Raw genomic sequence first — 6,000 nt, 5'->3', positions numbered from 1 at the left:
CCACCATTATTGTTGTTGAAGCCTTGTTGAGGCTTCTGTTGATCCTTCCATGAGAAATTTGGATGATTCCTCCATGAAGAATTATAGGTGTTTCAATAGGATTCTCCCATGTAATTCACCTCTTCCATTGCAAGATTCTCAGGGTCATAAGCTTCTCCTTCTGAGGAGGCTTCTTTAGCACTGCTGGATGCAGCTTGTAATCTAGTCAGATTCTGAGAAATCAAATTAACTTGCTAAGTCAATATTTTATTCTGAGCCAATATGGCATTCAGAGTATCAATCTCAAGAACTCCTTTCTTTTGAGTCATCCCATTATTCACAGGGTTTCTTTCAGAAGTGTACATGAACTGGTTATTTGCATCCATCTCAATGAGTTCTTGGGCTTCTACAGGGGTTTTCAGATGAAGAGATCCAGCAGCAGAATGGTCCAATGACATTTTGGACAATTCAAACAGACCATCATAGAATATGCATATGATGCTCCATTTCGGAAGCATGTCAGAAGGACACTTTTTGCTTAATTGCTTGTATCTTTCCCAAGCTTCATAGAGGGATTCACCTTCCTTCTGTTTGAAGGTTTGGACGTCCACTCTAAGCTTGCTCAGCTTTTGAGGTGGAAAGAATTTGGTCAAGAAAGCATTGACCAACTTGTCCCAAGAGTTCAGGCTTTCTCTAGGTTGTGAGTCCAACTATATCCTAGCTCTGTCTCTTACAGCAAAGGGGAAAAGCATAAGTCTATAGACCTCGGGATCAACCCCATTGGTCTTGACAGTATCACAGATCTGCAAGAATTCAGCTAAGAACTAATGAGGATCTTCCGATGGAAGTCCATGAAACTTGCAATTCTGCTGCATTAGAGAAACTAATTGAGGCTTAAGCTCAAAGTTGTTTGCTTCAATGGCAGGAATTGAGATGCTTCTTCCATAGAAGTTGGAAGTTGGTGCAGTATAGTCACCAAGCATCTTCCTTGCATCTCTAGCATTGTTGTTGGGTTCGGCTGCCATGTCTGCTTCTTTTTCAAAATTCTCTGTAAGGTCCTCTCCGGAGTGTTGTGCTTTAGCTTCTCTTAGCTTCTTCTTCAAAGTCGTTTCAGGTTCAGGATCAGCTTCAACAAGAATGTTTTTATCCCTGTTTCTACTCATATGAAAAAGAAGATAACAAAAGGGAGTAGTGGAATCCTCTAGTTACAGTATAGAGATTCCTTGATGTGTCAGAAGAAAAGAAGAAAAGAGGGATGAGATAGAGAGAGAATAAGAAGAATTCAAACACAGAGGGAGAGAGAGGGTTCGAATTATAAGTAGAAGATAAGTGTTACCAAATAAATAGAAAGAGATGAGAGAGAGTATTCGAAAATTAAAACTAAAAAGATTAAAAAAAGATTTAAAAAAAAGATTTTTAATTAACTAATTGTTTTAGTTTTAATTAAAAAGATTTTTGAAAAAGTGGTTAGTGATTTTCGAAAATTGGAAGTGGAAAAGTGGTTAGGTTGTTTTGAAAAAGATAAGAGATAGTAATTAGTTGTAAAAGATTTGAAAATAATTTTGAAAAGATAAGAAGTTAGAAAAAAGATTTTGAAATCAAAATAAAAAAAGGATATGATTTAAAAAGATTTGATTTTAAAAAGATATGATTGAAAAGATATGATTGTAAAAAATTTGATTTTTAAAATGATATGATTGAAAAAGATTTGATTTTTAAAAAGTGATGACTTGACTAACAAGAAATTAAAAGATATGATTCTAAATTTAAAGATTGATCATTTCTTAACAAGAAAGTAACAAACTTGCAATTTTTTAATCAAACATTAATTATTAGCAAGGATTTTTGAAAATATGAGATAAGATTAAGAAAAAGATTTTTGAAAAATTAGTTTGAAAATTTTCAAAAACATTAAAAGAAAAATGAAAAATGAATGTTTAAAATATGGTTGATGCAAAAAGTTATGAATTAAAATATGAAAAATTGAGAAAAATCGAATTGGAAACAAAATTACCTCCCTTGTGTCATCCTGGCGTTAAACTCCCAGAATGATATCCATTCTGGCGTTTAACGCCCATGTGGCTGCCTCTTTGGATGTTTAACGCCCAGCCAAATACCCTGGCTGGCGTTAAACGCCAGGAATCCTTCCTTACTGGGCGTTTTTCCAAACACCCAGAACCCTGCCCATTCTGGCGTTAAACGCCCAAAATGCTGCCCATTATGGCGTTTAACACCCAGAATGATAGCTTTACTGGTGTTAAACGCCCAGAATGATAGCCATTCAGGTGTTTAACGCCCAAAGTGCCTCTTTACTGGCGTTTTATTGCCAATGAGCTCTGTTTCTCTGTGATTCTTCTGCTTTATGTTCTGAATCTTCATTTCTCTGTATTATTTAGTTGAAAAGATATATTTTTTTTATTTTTTTATTTTTAATGAAGAGAGAGAAAAACAACAAAATGAAATAAAACATAAAAATGCAAGATCAAAATAAAGTAATGCACGCAAGGACACTTTGAATGTCAAGATGAACACCAAGAACACTTTGAAGATAATGATGAACATCAAGGACATATTTTTGAAAATTTTTAAGAAAAGAAAGACATGCAAGACACCAAACTTAGAAATTTTGAATGTTCAAACACTATGATTTTGAAAATGCATATGAAAAACAACATAAAACACAAAACAGGAAAATCATAAGATCAGACAAAGGAAATCATAAAGAACCACTCGAAGATCACAGAAGAACACAATGCATGAATTTTTTTTGAAAACTTAGGAAAATTAAAAACATGCAATTGACACCAAACTTAGGATTTGACACTAGACTCAAACAGGAAACACAAAATATTTTTCTTTTATTTTTTTATTTTTTTTGTATTTTTCAAAAATGAAAACAAAAAGCTTAAACATAACATAAAATTACCCAATTTAAGCAACAAGATGAACCGTCAGTTGTCCAAACTTGAACAATCCCCGGCAACAGCGCCAAAAACTTGGTGCATGAAATTATGATTACACTTTTCACAACTCCGCACAACTAACCAGCAAGTGCATTGGGTCGTCCAAGTAATACGTTACGTGAGTAAGGGTCGATCCCACGGAGATTGACGGCTTGAAGCAAGCTATGGTCGTCCTGTAAATCTCAGTCAGGCGGATTCAAATGGTTATGAGATTTTGATAATTAAAAGAAAAATAAAACATAAAATAAAATAAATATACTTATGTAATTCATTGGTGGGAATTTCAGATAAGCGTTTGGAGATGCTTTGTTGCTCCTGAACCTCTGCTTTCCTATTGCTTCCATCCAATCATGCGCACTCCCTTCCATGGCAAGCTATAAGCTGGTGGATCACCGTTGTCAATGGCTACCATCTGTCTTCTCAGGGAAAATGGTCCAGCTACGATTCTCACCGTAGGGATAATCATCTATCAGTTCTCACTTGTGTCGGAATAAGATCCATTGATCCTTTTGCACACTGTCACTGCACCCAACAGTCGCGAGTTTGAAGCTCATCACAGTCATCCCCTCCCAGATCCTACTCGGAATACCACAAACAAGGTTTAGACTTTCCGGATCTCAGGAATGCTGCCAATTATTTCTAGTCTATACCACGAAGCTTCTATTCTCACTGATTTGAATGCTCTGTTGTCAGGAGATGCTAGTCAAATGCATTGATCAGAGACCCAAGAGAATATACTCCAGCTGGCGTCCAATGACTACGTTGAACATCATGTAGACCGCTTGTGGTTGACAGGCACGCAGATCTTGGCTAAGCGAGTATTGAAGATAGTGGGTGATTGTCACGGATCACCCCTTTAGTATGACTTAACTGAATTAAGTACGAGAGTATATCTTGGAAAAGAATTAGGCATGAATTGAAAGAAAAACAATAGTACTTGCATTAATTCATTAGGAACAGCAGAGCTCCTCACCTTAATCTATGAGGTGTAGAAACTCCACTGTTAAAAATACATAAGAACAAAAGGTCTAGGCATGGCCGAATGGCTAGCCTCCCAAATGGCATAAGAATTCGAAAACAGAGGAAGAAGACTCCAATACAATAGTAAAAAGTACTATTTATACTAAACTAGTTACTAGGGTTTTCAAAAAATGAGTAGATAGTGCAGAAATCCACTTTTGGGGCCCACTTGGTGTGTGTTTGGGATGAGCTTTGAAGCTTTTAGGTGCATAGGCCATCCTTGGAGTTAAATGCCAGCTTGAGTGCCAGTTTGGGCGTTTAACTCCAGCTTTAGTGCCAGTTCTGGCGTTTTATGCTAGAAAAGGGTCTCTGGTGGGCGTTTGGACGCTAGTTTGAGCCATCAAGTCTTGAGCAAAGTATGGACAATTATAGATTTCTGGAAAGCCCAAGATGTCTACTTTCCAACGCAATTAAGAGTGCACTAATTGGGCTTCTGTAGCTCCAGAAAATCTACTTTGAGTGCAGGGAGGTCAGAATCCAACAGCATATGCAGTCCTTTCTTAGCCTCTGAATCAGATTTTTGCTCAGGTCCCTCAATTTCAGCCAGAAAATACCTGAAATCACACAAAAATACACAAACTCATAGTAAAGTCTAGAAATGTGAATTTTTCATAAAAACGAACAAAAATATACTAAAAAGTAACTAAAACATACTAGAAACTACCTAAAAACAATGCCAAAAAGCGTATAAATTATCCGCTCATCAAAGAGCAGATTATTTCATGCACCTTTAGTGTATGCTACAGTACAGATTTTACAAGTTTTCTTTTTTTCAATGGTATTTGTCTTGAATTATAGTTGATGTATCAATACACTTTGTTTATGTTTTGAATTATATTGACTAGCTTGTTTATAGTACTTTTCTTTTAGTTTGATAATACGATGAATTTGTTTATGTTTTATAATATTATAAATATTCGAATACAAATTAGATAAAAATTTGTATTAAATTTATATTTATTTTGTATGAAAACAAGTTTATTTTGCAATAGAAAAATCTAAAAAAATTATATTTTACCTTACTAACGGATTTACATATGGATTTTCTGTCTGTATTCAGAGTGTGGGATGATTTTCCAAGGTTCAAATTACATATGAAAAATCTGTCGAAAAATCTGTTGCCAATTACCGTTTGGAGAGCCTTCAGTCTGATTTATGGTTGATTTACAAATCTCTTCTGATGGGTCACATTGACATCCCTGACCATCTTTCAAAAGTTTGTGTTTTGGAGTATAATTTTCATATATCTTTTTTATGCTCTTGACATTTGATATTGCAGATGAGACTGAATATGTGTCATAAGTAACTTGATTTTCAAAATTGTTGAACTTATGAAAACACTAACACCAGAATGAAATTCCATAAGTCTTGCTCAGATTATTTTATTGATATTAATCATCCAAGTTATTCCAAGAATCCAAGTATATATCTCACTAGGTTCCTAGGATTTTGATTAAAAACATTCATGGCAGCATTCAAAAAAAGTACTCCTTATTGTGTTCAAAACATTTGAATTTATGTATAGTAAGCTGAAAATAATCAATTACCATGATTGTCTTGTTTAGATGAAGAGTTTAAACTAAAAATCATAGGTCTAATCACATTAAGAGAAGAGCTTATATCTTTCAAAGCTAGCCGTCTAGGAGCTCCTGATAGATAAGATTAAGGATACAAAGTGAATCTAAAAATATTTATAATATAATGTATCAAGACATTAAGTGGAAAAATAAACTATAAATATAATGCCAATTTGACCTTTGATTTAATACTATTTCGCACGCTGATGAGCGGATATTTTATACGCTTTTTGATGGTATTTTCATGTAATTTTTAGTGTGCTTTAGTTGCTTTTTAGTATATTTTTATTAGTTTTATGAAAAAATCACATTTCTGGACTTTACTATGAGTTTGTGTGTTTTTCTATAATTTCAGGTATTTTCTGGCTGAAATTGAGGGACCTGAGCAAAAATCTTATTCAGAGGCTGAAAAAGGACTGCAGATGCTGTTGGATTCTGATTCTCCTGCACGCGAAATGAAT

General features: G+C 34.5%; 1 non-coding gene across 1 annotated transcript; it reads left to right on the top strand.

Moving 5' to 3' along the window:
* Positions 1 to 491: 491 nt before the first annotated feature.
* LOC112804931 (small nucleolar RNA R71) lies at positions 492 to 599 on the top strand. Its single transcript, XR_003203547.1, has one exon. It is a non-coding gene; the product is annotated as a small nucleolar RNA R71 (small nucleolar RNA).
* Positions 600 to 6,000: the final 5,401 nt, after the last annotated feature.

Source organism: Arachis hypogaea, chromosome 5 (assembly GCF_003086295.3).
Source record: "Arachis hypogaea cultivar Tifrunner chromosome 5, arahy.Tifrunner.gnm2.J5K5, whole genome shotgun sequence".
Classification (NCBI taxonomy): domain Eukaryota; kingdom Viridiplantae; phylum Streptophyta; class Magnoliopsida; order Fabales; family Fabaceae; genus Arachis; species Arachis hypogaea.
The sequence above is the reverse complement of the archived record's forward strand: the minus strand, read 5'-3'. Positions and strand labels throughout refer to the sequence as shown.